Genomic DNA, 17,751 nt, shown 5'->3' on the forward strand with positions numbered 1-17,751 from the left:
CTATCATGGAATGGCATCAACATGCTATCGTAAAAAAATTGTCCCGTTTGGGGCAGGTTTTGGTATAAGCTTATCACAAACCAAAGCTTCTAACAGGAAGCCTCATGGTTCTAGTAGGGAACGTGTCAGCTTTGTGGATGAAATGATATTCGTTGCCTCTTCTTGCTTTCAATTTTTTTCTAGTGTCAACATAGAACAATAGGAGTGTCATGTTAAATTTTGAAATTTTTTGGGGTTCGTTTGGACATTTTTATACATTAACTGAGTTTTCTAGCCATTTATGTGCATAATTCAAATTTGAACTACATGCACATGCTCCAGTGAATAAAAATGGGTTGGAAAATCAAATGTGTGTCCTTGGTTGCATGCTTAGGTCCCATGCAACAAATGTGAATGAATATCAAATACCTAGCACCATCGCTTGCCCGCAAACATTGAAATACATGGTTTTAAAATTCTAGTAAATCCAAAACTCACCTAAGATTCATGAAACTTTGCATGCTATCATGGAACGACATCAGCATGCCGTGGTAAAAAAATTGTACCATTTGCGGCAGGTTTGGATATAAGCTTCTCACAAACTAGAGATTCTCAAAACAAGCCTCATGGTTCTCGTGGGGACGTGCCACCTTTTGTGGACGAAATGATATATGTTGCCTCTTCCTGCTTTCAATTTTTTGTAGTGTCAAATGATATGTTTCCAATGTGTCTATAATTTTTTTTATTGTTCCATGCTATTATATTATCCATCTTGGATGTTTTATATGCATTATTATGCTATTTTATATCATTTTTTGGGACTCACCTATTGACCTAGTGCCAAGTGCCAGTTGTTGTTCTTTCCTTGTTCTTGTCCTTGACAGAAAATCAATACCAAACGGAGTCCAAATGGAATGAAACTTTTTGAGATTTTTTCTTGGACAAGAAGACACCAACACACCTTCGGGAGGGGGTCATAGGGGCGACCAGTTGGCGACAAGTTCGGGAGGCACGCCCTAGGGGGGCGGCCCCCAGGCTTGTTGCCCCCTGATGCCTCTCCAACCCTAATCTTTGCTCTATAAATACCCAAATATTCCCCGTATACAACAGGACACACCAAAAATACTTTTCCGTCGCCACAAGTTTCTGTCATCGTGAGATACCATCTAGAGATCTGTTTCGGTACTCTGGCGGAGGGGGATTCGATCACGGAGGGCCTCTACATCAACCTTGACGCCCTTCTGATGATGTGTGAGTAGTTTACCAGAGACCTAAGGGTCCATAGCTAGTAGCTAGATGTATTCTTCTCTCTCTTTGATCTTCAATACAATGTTCTCCTCGATGTTCTTGGAGATCTATTCGATGTAATATTCTTTTGCGGTGCGTTTGTTGACATCTGATGAATTGTGGGTTTATGATCAGATTATCTATGAATATTATTTGAGTCTTCTATGAACTCTTTTATGCATGATTAAGATAGCTTTGTATTTCTCTTTGATCTATTGACTTGGTTTGGCTAACTAGATTAATTTTTCTTGCCATGGGAGAGGTGCTTTATAATGGGTTCAATCTTGAAGTCTCCTCACCCAGTGATAGAAAGGGTAGTGAGGCACATATTGTATTGTTGCCATTAAGGATAAAAAGGTGGGGTTTATTCATATTGATTGGATCTATCCCTCTACATCATGTCATCTTGCTTAAAGCATTACTCTGTTCTTATTAACTTAATACACTAGATGCATGCTGGATAGTGGTCGATGTGTGAAGTAATAGTAGTAGATGCAGGCAGGAGTCGGTCTACTTGTCACGGGCGTGATGCCTATATTCATGATCATTGCCTTAGATATCGTCATAATTATTCGCTTTTCTATCAATTGCTCACCAGTAATTTGTTTACCCACTGTATGCGTTCTTATCATATTTGGGTATTTATAGAGCAAAGATTAGGGTTGGAGAGGCATCAAGGGGCCCACAAGCCTAGAGCCCCCCTAAGGCACGCCTCCCGAGCTTGTCACGAACTAGTGGCCCTTTAACCCCCTACAAAAGGTTTGTGCGTGTATTCTGGTAAAAAAGTTCCGTTTCGTTTGGACTCCGTTTGTTATTGATTTTCTGTAGAAGACAAAAACAAGGAAAAAGCAACAACTGGCACTTGGCACTAGGTTAATAGGTCAGTCCCAAAAATATAATATAAAATAGCATATTAATGCATATAAATCATCCAATATGGATAATATAATAGCATGGAACAATAAAAAATTATAGATATGTTGGAGACATATCAAGCATCCCCAAGCTTAATTCCTGCTCGTCCTCCAGTAGCACTACTAGGGAAAACCTTATACACAGAATCTTAGCAGCAGCGTGGTTTAAAAACAAACGCTACTGCTAATTAGCAGTAGCGAGCTCCAGGAAACCGCACTACTAACATCCCGATAGCAGTAGCGCTCTAGGTGAAACAAGCGCTACTACTATAATTGCCAGGGCATTGCCACAGGCTAGATATAGTAGTAGCGCCCTTCTCCTGGACGCGCAACTGCTAAAGTACTCAGTAGCAGCATTTTTCTTCAAAACTCGCTGCTGCTAAGTATCACCGAAACTAATTAAGTTTAGTCCCATACTGCTAAGCGAACAAGGTGTTTACCACCTTAAATTTTTTACTTCTCAAACTATCTCAAGCACTTGGTATTCATTGAACTATATGTGTAGGATTTGTGGCTGCAATATGAATCTTCGCGTGTGCCTATACAGGTACGGTGAAGATTCATGTTCACTATTTAAATTCTACACAAAAAGATCAATGATGACCAATGTATATTTTTGATTCTACACAAAATAACTGCTTCCTTTAGCAGTAGAGTTTTTTTTCCTAAAACGCGCTATAGCTAAATTAGCTATAGCACATTTATGTAAGAGCGCTACTGCTAGTTCGACTTAACCACCCGCGCGCGGGCTCAAAATTTTGCTAAGTCCTCCTTTCCCCCGTCCCTGTTCCCCTACTCCTCTGTCGCTGCCACCCAAGCCTGCCCTCACCGCCGTCGCCCGAGGCCGCCCTCAACCTCACCGCCGCCGCCCGCGCCGCTCTCGACCTCACCTCTACCGCCCGAGCGCGCCCAGGACAGCCGCCTCCCGATCCGGAGCCCGCCCTCGCCGCCCCTACCTCCGTCGCCGAGCACCTCCCTACCACCGTCTCTCCCCTCTTTGTAAGCCCCCACCCCCTCTCTCTCTGCTTAGTTAGTAGATGCTTTTTTAGTAGTAGTAGATGTTAATTTAGGGTTCATAGATAATGATTTTTAGTAGTAGTAGATGTTAATTAGTAGTAGTGATGGTACTAGTTAACTAGGGCAGTATGGTTAATAGTAGATGTTTTTTACTATTGTATAATGTAGTTTTTTTACTGTTTTTAGTAAGTGTTTAAAATAATTAGTAAGTAAATTAATAAACTAGTTGAACTAGTTTAGTTTTAGTTGAACTAGTTTAGTAAGTAAATTAATAAACTAGTTGAACTAGTTGAATTAATAGAACTAATGTATTTTTAGTAAGAAAATTAATATAACTAGTTAAACTAGTTTATTTTTAGTTTATTCCTATTTATAGTAAGTTTATATTTAGTAAGAACTATTTGAATTAATAGAACTAGTTGTACATGTCACATTTGTTGTTATTTTTTTAGTTTAAGCATTTGTTCCCACATCGATGTCGTTTGCTAGGGTTTTATTTATATGGTTTTTGTTTTTGCAGAAATCAAGGAGCCCCTCCATCATCCCCGCCGTCGTCCCCTTCACCGACCCCCTCCGACCTCGAGGTGAGACCAGCCAAATCTCCATGTCAATATGAGTCCTATAAGATATGATGTAGATAAAAACATGTATATCTTGTCTTGATCAAATAGGATATGTGCTTGCCCAAGTGGCCGATAATGTTCATGTTACACCTCCGAGTGGCCTATGTTTTGCCGGAGTGCTGATTAATTTCTGTTCCGGCAAATTTCAGGCACTCGATATGTCCTGTTTTAGCAAAGGTCATGTCGGAATTTTTCGTGAATTTTGGCATGACTTGTGCTAGAATATGTAGGAAATATCGAGTGGCCTGGATTTTCTAGAAAAATATTTAAACGACATTTCGGGTTGACATTAAGTCTGCCGAGGCTCCATCACCGAAGGTCGAAAAATCAGCGAGGGAGTGTATCCACCATATATGAGAGAGGACGAAGAATCCCGACTGTTGTCGTGGGGGTCGTTTCTCCTTCTTGTCCTTGTGCTAGACCTTTGTTATGCACTAGGGAAAGAAGGATTAACGACCATCACCGACGGTCGCAAATGTCAAAGAGTAGGAATCAGTGAGGGAGAGTCTCCACCATATAGACTCGGCAGACCGATAGTCAACCCGTGATGAATAATAATGATCTAATTTAATTTTTATAGTACATATATTTAATTGTACAAGTTTAATATTTGAATTATGAACATAGGAAATGTCGTACTCGGACGACGAAAGTCTCCCGGGGGAGTGCTCCTGGTGCCACGACGATCAGGGTTTCTGCGACAGGCCTCACCTGGACGAAGATCGGCACTTCAGCATTAAGCTCAAGGAGGCCTTCGATTGTGATACGTAAGCTACGACGAAAAGTGTTTTTCATAATTAAGCTCGACCTGTACTACTTCAGCGTGTAATTTTTGTCTTTTACAATACGACTAGCTTATCCCATGCCATGCAAGACACTATGTCTTGGATAGGATGGGTTTTGATGATCATGAGAGGAATGAAACAAAGAAAATTAACATAAGGACCCATCATGGTATGGATTTTGAGGTAAATCTATACAATTCTGAGAGCGTATCCCATTTTGGTTGCCCAGGTTGGGAAGCACTTTGCAAGATGTATGATTTTCAAGAGGGTATGTTTGTCACCATGGATCTTGGTGATCCTGACATCGACCAAGACAATTTGGACATTTGGGTCCTTGTTGATACGCTTCCAATTCTACCACTATGTGAGTTTCTCAAACATAGTTATTAACTAATTTATATTGTTCATTTCAAAATAGTTGACAGCTTATTTCCATTGATAGCTTGTTTTCATTGTTCAAACAATGTGCAGAACATGGTAGACAGAACCTATTACACCGATGGCTCCGAGTTAACTTATCAGGAGAAAAATCATCTGGTCGCATTTTGTACCGATCTTGAGAATTACAATATCTATAATAAAACTCCTCCACATTATGGTCAATACGTGCCACTAGTGCACGTGTTGAACTACGGTAACATCCATGGAGATGCCATGGTAAGATTTTTTACTATTACGACATCCGTGCATCTTTTGCATAAATTCTTTTAAAACTTAACTACATTGCTAACTACGAATTTATTACTATGTTTTTCAACAGAAAATCCCAGATGATTGTGTGCCTCATCTGATGTATCAGAAAGGTCGCCTTAATGTTTTGAACATACAGCCAGGTCGTCCTATGAATCTCACCTGTCCATATCGGATTTCTAAAAGAGATGGAGACATGAAAATCACAAAATGGAAAAAATATATGGACAGCCGTAAGGAGCTACTTGGAAGCAACATTGTGCTAAAGGCAAGAATTGGAGACAGGATAATCTCCATTCTCCATAATGGAGAGTCAGGGGCTATCTTGTTTTATGCTATTTTACCTAAGAGAATATAGTAGGTCCTAAGAGAATGTAGTAGGTCCTATGAGGTACAATATTTATTATATGGTACAATGTATTAGAGTTGATGATGAGGAGTAGTTGTGATTATGACTAGTGACCAATTTGCTATGTGATGTCTCATTGATGAAAACGATGATCATGAGGAGGTGTTATATGACAATGATGTATTATAATGATAAGTTGTTAATGATATGATATGATGATGATGACGATGATATTTATTATATCATTGGGTGAAAGAACCGCGGATTAGTTTCAAGTGGATGTCCATCCACTTGAAACTAGTCCACGGTTCTTTCACCTAGTGATGTAATAACTCATTATGATGTAAAAATAATCTCTAAATTGTTGCTGTATGAAAACTTGTATAAAGGTGTATGAATAAAATGTGAAATGAAAAAGTAATAAAATATGAAATAATAGTAGTAGCGCGTGTAGGGAGAAGCGCTACTAGTAATTACTAGTAGCGCTGTTTGGAGAAAACGCTACTACTAAGTCGATATAACAGTAGCGTCGGTTAACCCACGCTACTGCTAACCTTTAGCTGTAGCGCCGTACCAGTAGTGCACCATCCCACGCTACTGATAGGCCTAAAACCCGCGCTGCTGCTAGGCTTTTCCTTAGTAGTGTAGGTAAATGACAAAAACAGAATTTTGATGTGGAATGCTACCTAACATGTTCTACAGCTTCTTCAACTTTCACACAATACATGAGCATCAGCCATGGATATAGCACTATGGGTGGAATAGAAGGTGGTAATAGACAAAAAAGGAGAAAGAAATTCTCACACCAACTAGGAAAATTAATAGGCTATGGAGATGGCCATCAATTGATATCGGTGCAAGTGAGTTGAGTTTGCCATCCAACGGATGCACTAAAGCTATAAGTGTATGAAAGCTCAAAAGAAAACTAAGTGGGTGTGCACCCAACTTACTTGCTCATGAAGACCTAGGGCAATTTTGAGGAAGCCCGTCATTGGAATATACAGGACAAGTTCTATAATGAAAATTCTCACTAGTATATGAAAGTGATAAAATAGGAGACCCTCTTGTTTGGTAACGTAGTAATTTCAAAAAATTCCTACACACACGCAGGATCATGGTGATGCATAGCAACGAGAGGGGTGAGTGTGTCCACATACCCTTGTAGACCGAAAGCGGAAGCATTAGCACAACGCGGTTGATGTAGTCGTACGTCTTCACGATCCGACTGATCCAAGTACCGAACGTACGGCACCTCCGAGTTCAGCACATGTTTAGCTCGATGACGTCCCACGAACTCCGATCTAGTAGAGCTTTGAGGGAGAGTTCCGTCAGCACGACGACGTGATGACGGTGATGATGATGCTACCGACGCAGGGCTTCGCCTAAGCATTGCTATGATATGACCGATGTGGATTGTGGTGGAGGGGGGCACTGCACACGGCTAAAAGATCAATGATCAATTTTTGCATCTAGAGGTGCCCCTACCCCCTATATAAAGGAGCAAGGGGGAGAGGTAGCCGACCAGGAGGAGGCCCGTCAGGGAGGAGTCCTACTCCCGGTGGGAGTAGGACTCCCTCCTTTCCTAGTTGGAGTAGGAGAAGGGGGAAGGAGGAGGGAGAGAGGAAGGAAAGGGGGGCGCCCCCCTCCTTGTCCAATTTGGACTAGAGGGGGAGGGGGCGCGTCCTGCCTTGGCAGCCCCTCCTCTTCTCCACTAAGGCCCATCTTGGCCTATTAAACCCCCGGGGGGTTTTCGGTAACCCCCGGTACTCCGGTAAAATCCCGATTTCACCCGGAACATTTCTGATATCCAAATATAGGCTTCCAATATATCAATATTTATGTCTCGACCATTTCGAGACTCCTCATCATGTCCTTGATCACATTCGGGACTCCAAACTTCCTTCGGTACATCAAAACACATAAACTCATAATATAACCGTCACCGAAACATTAAGCGTGCGGACCCTACGGGTTCGAGAACTATGTAGACATGACCGAGACACGTATCCGACCAATAACCAATAGCGGAACCTGGATGCTCATATTGGCTCCCACATATTCTACGAAGATCTTTATCGGTCAAACCGCATAACAACATACGGTGTTCCCTTTGTCATCGGTATGTTACTTGCCCGAGATTCGATCGTCGGTATCTCAATACCTAGTTCGATCTCGTTACTGGCAAGTCTCTTTACTCGTTCCGTAATACATCATCCCGCAACTAACTCATTAGTTACAATGCTTGCAAGGCTTATAGTGATGTGCATTACCGAGTGGGCGCAGAGATACCTCTCCGACAATCGGAGTGACAAATCCTAATCTCGAAATACGCCAACCCAACAAGTACCTTCAGAGACACCTGTAGAGCACCTTTATAATCACTCAGTTACGTTGTGACGTTTGGTAGCACACAAAGTGTTCCCCCGGTAAACGGGAGTTGCATAATCTCATAGTCATAGGAACATGTATAAGTCATGAAGAAAGCAATAGCAACATACTAAACGATCAAGTGCTAAGCTAACAGAATGGGTCAAGTCAATCACATCATTCTCCTAATGATGTGATCTCATTAATCAAATGACAACTCTTTGTCCATGGCTAGGAAACATAACCATCTTTGAATAACGAGCTAGTCAAGTAGAGGCATACTAGTGACACTCTGTTTGTCTATGTATTCACACATGTATCATGTTTCCGATTAATACAATTCTAGCATGAATAATAAACATTTATCATGATATAAGGAAATAAATAATAACTTTATTATTGCCTCTAGGGCATATTTCCTTCATTCTCCCACTTGCACTAGAGTCAATAATCTAGTTCACATCACCATGTGATTTAACACTAATATTTCACATCACCATGTGATTAACACCCATAGTTCACATCATGATGTGACCAACACCCAAAGATTCACTAGAGCCAATAATCTAGTTCACATCACTATGTGATTAACACCCAAAGAGTACTAAGGTGTGATCATGTTTTGCTTGTGAGAGAAGTTTAGTCTACGGGTCTGCCACATTCAGATCCGTATGTATTTTGCAAATTTCTATGTCAACAATGCTCTGCACGGAGCTACTCTATCTAATTTCTCCCACTTTCAAAATGTATCCAGATTGAGACTTAGAGTCATCTGGATCAGTGTCAAAATTTGCATCGACGTAACCCTTTACGACGAACCTTTTGTCACCTCCATAATCGAGAAACATATCCTTATTCCACTAAGGATAATTTTGACTGTTGTCCTATGATCTACTCCTAGATCACTATTGTACTCCCTTGCTAAACTCAGTGTAGGGTATACAATAGATCTGGTACACAGCATGGCATACTTTATAGAAACTATGGCTGAGGCATAGGGAATGACTTTCATTATCTTTCTATCTTCTACCGTGGTCGGGCTTTGAGTCTAACTCAATTTCACACCTTGTAACACAGGTAAGAACTCTTTCTTTGACTGTTCCATTTTGAACTACTTCAAAATCTTGTCAAGGTATGTACTCATTGAAAAACTTATCAAGCGTCTTGATCTATCTCTATAGATCTTGATGCTCAATATGTAAGTAGCTTCACCGAGGTATTTATTTGAAAAACTCCTTTCAAATACTCCTTTACGCTTTCCAGAAAATTCTACATTATTACCGATCAACAATATGTCATTCACATATATTTATCAGAAATGCTGTAGTGCTCCCACTCACTTTCTTGTAAATACAAGCTTCACCACAAGTCTGTATAAAACTATATGCTTTGATCACTTTTTCAAAGCATATATTCCAACTCCGAGATGCTTGCACCAGTCCATAGATGGATCGCTGGAGCTTGCTTACTTTGTTAGAACTTTTAGGATCGACAAAACCTTCTGGTTGCATCATATACAACTCTTCTTTAAGAAATCCATTAAGGAATGTAGTTTTGACATCCATTTGCCGGATTTCATAAAATGTGGCAATTTTCTAACATGATTTGGACAGACTTAAGCATCGCTACGAGTGAGAAAATCTCATCGTAGTTAACACCTTGAACTTTGTCAAAACCTTTTTCGACAAGTCTAGCTTTGTAGATAGTAACACTACTATCAGTGTTCGTCTTCCTATTGAAGATCTATTTATTTTCTATGGCTTGCTGATCATCGGACAAGTCAACCAAAGTCCACACTTTGTTCTCATACATGGATCCCATCTCAGATTTCATGGCCTCAAGCCATTTCGCGGAATCTGGGCTCATCATCGCTTCCTCATAGTTCGTAGGTTCGTCATGGTCAATTAATATGACCTCCAGAATAGGATTACCGTACCACTCTGGTGCGAATCTCACTCTGGTTGACCTACGCGGTTCGGTAGTAACTTGATCTGAAGTTACATGATCATCATCATTAGCTTCCTCACTAATTGGTGTAGGAGTGACAGAAATAGATTTCTGTGATGAACTACTTTCCAATAAGGGAGAAGGTACAGTTACCTCATCAAGTTCTACTTTCCTCCCACTCACTTCTTTCAAGAGAAACTCCTTCTCTAGAAAGGATCCATTCTCAGCAACAAAAATCTTGCCTTCGGATCTGTGATAGAAGGTGTACCCAATAGTTACTTTTGGGTATCCTATGAAGACGCACTTCTTCGACTTGGGTTTGAGCTTATCAAGATGAAACTTTTTCACATAAGCATCACAACCCCAAACTTTAAGAAACGACAACTTTGGTTTCTTGCCAAACCACAGTTCATACGGTGTCGTTTCAATGGATTTAGATGGTTCCCTTTTTAACGTGAATGCAGCTGTCTCTAATGCATAACCCCAAAACTGTAGTGGTAAATCGGTAAGAAACATCATAGATTGCACTATATCCAATAATAGTACGGTTATGACGTTCAGACACACCATTATGTTGTGGTGTTCCAGGTGGCACGAATTTGTGAAACTATTCCACATTGTTTTAATTGAAGACCAAACTCGTAACTCAAATATTTGTCTCTGCGATCAGATCGTAGAAACTTTATTTTCTTGTCACGATGATTTTCCACTTCACTCTGAAGTTCTTTGAACCTTTCAAATGTTTCAGACTTATGTTTCATCAAGTAGATATACCCATATCTGCTCAAATCATCTGTGAAGGTCAGAAAATAACGATACCCTCCGCGAGCCTCAACACTCATCGGACCGCATACATCAGTATGTATTATTTCTAATAAGTCAGTTGCTCACTCCATTGTTCCGGAGAACGGAGTCTTAGTCATCTTGCCCATGAGGCATGGTTCGCAAGCATCAAGTGATTCATAATCAAGTGATTCCGAAAGCCCATCAGCATGGAGTTTCTTCATGCGCTTTACACCAATATGACCTAAACGGCAGTGCCACAAATGAGTTGCACTATCATTATTAACTTTGCATCTTTTGGCTTCAATATTATGAATATGTGTATCACTACGATCGAGATCCAACAGACCATTTTCATTGGGTGTATGACCATAGAAGGTTTTATTCATGTAAATAGAACAACAATTATTCTCTAACTTAAATGAATAACCGTATTGCAATAAACATGATCAAATCATATTCATGCTCAACGCAAACACCAAATAACACTTATTTAGGTTCAACACTAATCCCGAAAGTATAGGGAGTGTGCGATGATGATCATATCAATCTTGGAACCACTTCCAACACACATCGTCACTTCACCCTCAACTAGTCCTTGTTTATTCTGCAACTCCCGTTTCAAGTTACTACTCTTAGCAACTGAACTAGTATCAAATACCGAGGGGTTGCTATAAACACTAGTAAAGTACACATCAATAACATGTATATACAATATACCTTTGTTTACTTTGCCATCCTTCTTATCCGCCAAGTATCTAGGGAAGTTCCACTTCTAGTGACCATTTCCTTTGCAGTAGAAGCACTTAGTCTCAGGCTTAGGTCTAGACTTGGGCTTCTTCTCATGAGTAGCAACTTGCTTGCCATTCTTCTTGAAGTTCCCCTTCTTCCCTTTGCCCTTTTCTTGAAACTAGTGGTCTTGTCAACCATCAACACTTGATGCTTTTCTTGATTTCTACCTTCATTGATTTCATCATCATGAAAAGCTCGAGAATAGTTTTCGTCATCCCTTGCATACTATAGTTCATCACGAAGTTCTACTAACTCGGTGATGGTGACTAGAGAAATCTGTCAATCACTATTTTATCTGGAAGATTAACTCCCACTTGATTCAAGCGATTGTAATACCCAGACAATCTGAGCACATGCTCACTACTTGAGCTATTCTCCTCCATCTTTTAGCTATAAAACTTGTTTGAGACTTCATATCTCTCAACTCGGGTATTTGCTTGAAATATTAACTTCAACTCCTGGAACATCGCATATGGTCCATAACGTTGAAAACGTCTTTGAAGTTCCGATTCTAAGCCGTTAAGCATGGTGCACTAAACTATCAAGTAGTCATCATATTGAGCTAGCCAAACGTTCATAACGTCTGCATCTGCTCCTGCAATAGGTCTTTCACCTAGCGGTGCATCAAGGACATAATTCTTCTGTGCAGCAATGAGGATAATCCTCAGATCACGGATCCAATCCGCATCATTGCTACTAACATCTTTCAACTTAGTTTTCTCCAGGAACATATCAAAAATAAAACAGGGGAGCTAAGCGCGAGCTATTGATCTACAACATAGATATGCTAATACTACCAGGACTAAGTTCATGATAAATTAAAGTTCAATTAATCAAATTACTTAAGAACTCCTACTTAGATAGACATCCCTCTAATCTTCTAAGTGATCACGTGATCCGTATCAACTAAACCGTGTCCGATCATCACGTGAGATGGAGTAGTTTCAATGGTGAACATCACTATGTTGATCATATCTACTATATGATTCACGCTCAACCTTTCGGTCTCAGTGTTCCGAGGCCATATCTGTATATGCTAGGCTCGTCAAGTTTAACCCGAGTATTCTGCATGTGCAACTGTTTTGCACCCGTTGTATTTGAACGTAGAGCTTATCGCACCCGATCATCACGTGGTGTCTCAGCACGAAGAACTTTCACAATGGTGCGTACTCAGGGAGAACACTTATACCTTAAAATTTAGTGAGAGATCATCTTATAATGCTACCGTCGATCTAAGCAAAAAAAGATGTATAAAAGATAAACATCACATGCAATCAAAATATGTGACATGATATGGCCATAATCATCTTGTGCCTTTGATCTCCATCTCCAAAGCATCGTCATGATCTCCATCCTCACCAACATGACACCATGATCTCCATCATCTTGATCTATATCAATTTGTCATCACATGGTCGTCTCGCCAACTATTGGTCTTGCAACTATTGCTATCGCATAGCAATAAAGTAAAGCATTTATTTGGCACTTGCATCTTATGCAATAAAGAGACAACCATAAGGCTTCTGCCAGTTGCCGATAACTTCAACAAAACATGATCATCTCATACATCAACTTATATTTCATCACGTCTTGACCATATCACATCACAACATGCCCTGCAAAAACAAGTTATACATCCTCTACTTTGTTGTTGCAAGTTTTACGTGGCTACTACGGGCTGAGCAAGAACCGTTCTTACCTACGCATCAAAACCACAATGATAGTTCGTCAAGTTAGTGCTGTTTTAACCTTCTCAAGGACCGGGTGTAGCTACACTCGGTTCAACTGAAGTTGGAGAAACTGACACTCGCCAGCCACCTGTGTGCAAAGCACGTCGGTAGAACCAGTCTCGTGTAAGCGTACGCATAATGTCGGTCCGGGCCGCTTCATCCAACAATACCGCCGAACCAAAGTATGACATGCTGGTAAGTAGTATGACTTTATATCGCCCACAACTCACTTTTGTTCTGCTCGTGCATATAACATCAACACATAAAACCTGGCTCGGATGCCACTGTTTGGTAACGTAGTAATTTCAAAAAAATTCCTACGCACACGCAGGATCATGGTGATGCATAGCAATGAGAGGGAAGAGTGTGTCCATGTACCCTCATGGACCAAAAGCGGAAGCGTTAGCACAACGCGGTTGATGTAATCGTACGTCTTCATGATCCGACCGACCCAAGTACCGAACGTACGACACCTCCGGTTCAGCACATGTTCAGCTCGATGACGTCCCACGAACTCCGATCCACCAGAGCTTCGAGGGAGAGTTCCATCAGGACGATGGCATGATGACGGTGATGATGATGCTACCGACGCAGGGCTTCGCCTAAGCACTGCTACGATATGACTGAGGTGGATTATGGTGGAGGGGGGCGCCGCACACGACTAAAAGATCAATGATCAATTGTTGTGTCTAGAGGTGCCCCCTGCCCCCGTATATAAAGGAGCAAGGGGGGAGAGGCGGCCGACCAGGAGGAGGCGCGCCAGGGAGGAGTCCTATTCCCACCGGGAGTAGGACTCCCTCCTTTCCTAGTTGGAGTAGGAGAAGGGGGAAGGAGGAGGGAGAGAGGAAGGAAAGGGGGCGCCGCCCCCTCCTTGTCCAATTCGTACTAGAGGGGGAGGGGGCACGCGGCCTGCCCTGGCAGCCCCTCCTATTCTCCACTAAGGCCCATCTTGGCCCATTAAACCCCCAGGGGGTTTCCGGTAACCCCCGGTACTCCGGTAAAATCCTGATTTCACCCGAAACATTTCCGATATCCAAATATAGGCTTCCAATATATCAATCTTTATGTATCGACCATTTCGACACTCCTTGTCATGTCCGTGATCACATCCCGGACTCTGAACTTCCTTTGGGACATCAAAACACATAAACTCATAATATAACCGTCATTGAAACTTTAAGCGTGCGGACCCTACGGGTTCGAGAACTATGTATACATGACCGAGACACGTCTCTGGCAATTAACCAATAGCGGAACCTGGATGCTCATATTGGCTCCCACATATTCTACGAAGATCTTTATCAGTCAAACCGCATAACAACATATGTTGTTCCCTTTGTCATCGGTATGTTACTTGCCCGAGATTCGATCGTCGGTATCTCCATACCTAGTTCAATCTCGTTACTGGCAAGTCTCTTTACTCGTTCCGTAATACATCATCCCGCAACTAACTCATTAGTTACAATGCTTGCAAGGCTTATAGTGATGTGCATTACCGAGTGGGCGCAGAGATACCTCTCCGATAATTGGAGTGACAAATCCTAATCTCGAAATACGCCAACCCAACAAGTACCTCCGGAGACACCTGTAGAGCACCTTTATAATACCCAGTTACGTTTTGACATTTGGTAGCACACAAAGTGTTCCCCTGGTAAACGGGAGTTGCATAATCTCATAGTCATAGGAACATGTATAAGTCATGAAGAAAGCAATAGCAACATACTAAACGATTAAGTGCTAAGCTAACAGAATGGGTCAAGTCAATCACATCATTCTCCTAATGATCTGATCTTGTTAATCAAATGACAACTCTTTGTCCATGGCTAGGAAACATAACCATCTTTGATCAACGAGCTAGTCAAGTAGAGGCATACTAGTGACACTCTGTTTGTCTATGTATTCACACATGTATCATGTTTCCGGTTAATACAATTTTAGCATGAATAATAAACAATTATCATGATATAAGGAAATAAATAATAACTTTATTATTGCCTCTAGGGCATATTTTCTTCAACTCTATCATGAAGAATATGGTGCTATTTTGGAGCACAAGTGTGGAAAAGGATAGTAACATTGTCCCTTCTCTCTTTTTCTCTCATCTTTCCTTTTTTTTCTCTTTTTTTTTTCTTTTTGGGCTCTTTGGCCTATTGTTTATTTCATGCTCTTTGGCCACTTTTTATTTTATGTCCGGAGTGTCATCCCAACTTGTGAGGGAAACATAGTATCCATCATCCTTTCCTCACATGGGACAATGCTCTAATAATGATGATCATTATACTTTTATTTACTTACAACTCGATACTAGAACAAGGATATGACTCTATATGAATGTAACACCCCGGATATGATTTTCCTAATATGTAATCCAACTCTTGCCGTTTCCGGCGCTAAGTTATTTTATTTTCTCGGGTTCGGGTTTTTTGTCTCCGTGTGTTGTTGTCGTTGTCATTCATCTCATATCATGTCATCATGTGCATTGCATTTGCATACGTGTTTGTCTCATGCATTCGAGCATTTTCCCCGTTGTCCGTTTTGCATTCCGGCGCTCCGTTCTCCTCCGGTGGTCATTTCTACCTTTCTTTCGTGTGTGGGGATTAAACATTTCCGGATTGGACTGAGACTTGCCAAGCGGCCTTGGTTAACTACCGGTAGACCGCCTGTCAAGTTTCATACCATTTGGACTTCGTTTGATGCTCCAACGGTTAACCGAGGGACCGAAAAGGCCTCGTGTGTGTTTCAGCCCAACACCCCTCCAATTTGGCCCAAAACCCACCAAAACCCTCTCCATCATCTAGAGCGTTCGATCACGATCGCATGGCTGAAAACCGCACGTCATTTGGACTCTCCTAGCTCCTCCTATGCCTATTTATAGACCCCTCCTCGAAATTCCGGGTCAAAACACCCCTAGAACCCTAGATCCGCTCGCGCCGCCGCCGGACGTGTCCGTTTCTAGACGGACACATTGCGCTGCTGCCCCACACCAGTGGCAGGTTGCCACGTGGCGCCGCCGCCCGTCCCACCGCCAGCTCGGGCGAGCCCGAGCCGGGCCCCCGCGCGGCCCGTTCCCCGCCGCCCGCCTGCATCTTCGCTGGCGCCCGCCTCCCTCGCAGCGCCTCCTCGCGCCGCCGCACTCCCCCTCGCCGGCCGCCGCACTTCCTCGTCGCCGGCGACCGCGGCTGCAACTCCGGCCGCCGCCCCCGCCGCGCAACCGCCGCCCGACGCCTCCATCGCGCCGCATCCGCCCTGCCGCGCCGCGGATCCGGCCGGCCACCACTCCGGTGAGCTCCACGCCGCCTCCCCCGACGAACTCCGGTGGTCAACTCCATCTCCGGCGAGCTCAAGGTGAACCTCAGGAAGCGTGAAAATCTCAGATCTAAATATCTCGGTTGACTTTTGCCCCGAAACCCTAGCTATTTTGCACTTTTCATCATGTTGTATCTCCGCATCCGTAGCTCCGTTTTGGGCATATAGCATATCAAAATGTTCGTCTCACAGAGCACATGATTTCATCACACTGCATCATTTTCTTTTGAGCTCATCTTGATGCCCGAAATGCTGTTGGAAGAGTGCTATTTGAGTTATTTGTCAGATCTGCTGCTCCAATTAGACATTTGTCATTTTTGCCATGATTATTGTGTGCATGATATGCCCCTAAGCTCTACATGTGTTTTGTTTTATGCGTTGCCATCTTTCCAGAGGTGCAACCCATGTATTTTTTTGATGTGTGTGGTGACTAGCACAAGCTTGCAAAGTGGTGCATTCGTTAATGCTGATTTCAGGGACTTAGCAATTCCACAAAGTCCTTGATCTGTTTATTTCAATATGCCATATGTTCATGTTGTTTCCTAGTGATCCGTGCCTCTTTTGAGGATGATCAATAAGGATGATTTGTTAACCTTATAGTGCTCTATCCATCCATGTCTTTGTTTGCAATTATGGAGCACCCTAGCTTGAGGCAATCGAGCTCTACTTTTGCTATTTCGTGAATCTGAGCAGATTGTCTACTTGTTAGCGATTTTGCCGAGGATGTTGTAGTTGATCCGTGCATGCTATGTTATTGTTCTTGCCATGTCTAGCTTGTATAATGTGTATTCTTGATGGGTGTATTCTTAGATTGTCATGCCTTGCTCTATCGTGAGTGCATCGAGCTCGTAAACATGCCTACTTGATATCTGTTTTGCATGCTCCAGTTTTTCACTAAGTCTGTGATCTGATTATGTTTTTGCCATGTTCACATGCTTGCAAATGTATTTTATGATCCCTTTTGGCTCAAGGTCACTAAGGGACTTTTGTTAAGCTCTTTTAGTAGCTCCATACCATGCTTTACTTTGCCATGTTCAGGCCCTTTAGCATATAGTTTTCATACTCCAAAGTGTGCTACCTGATCTGAAACTCCAGACAAGTGTTAATTTCACTAAGTCTGAAATCTGTTTACCAAATGCATTTTTGCCATGCTTGTTTGAACCTGTTAACGGATGAATTGGC

The sequence above is a fragment of the Triticum urartu genome, chromosome 5A (genome assembly GCF_056163025.1).
Source record: "Triticum urartu cultivar PI428250 chromosome 5A, HENAU_Tu73, whole genome shotgun sequence".
Lineage (NCBI taxonomy): Eukaryota > Viridiplantae > Streptophyta > Magnoliopsida > Poales > Poaceae > Triticum > Triticum urartu.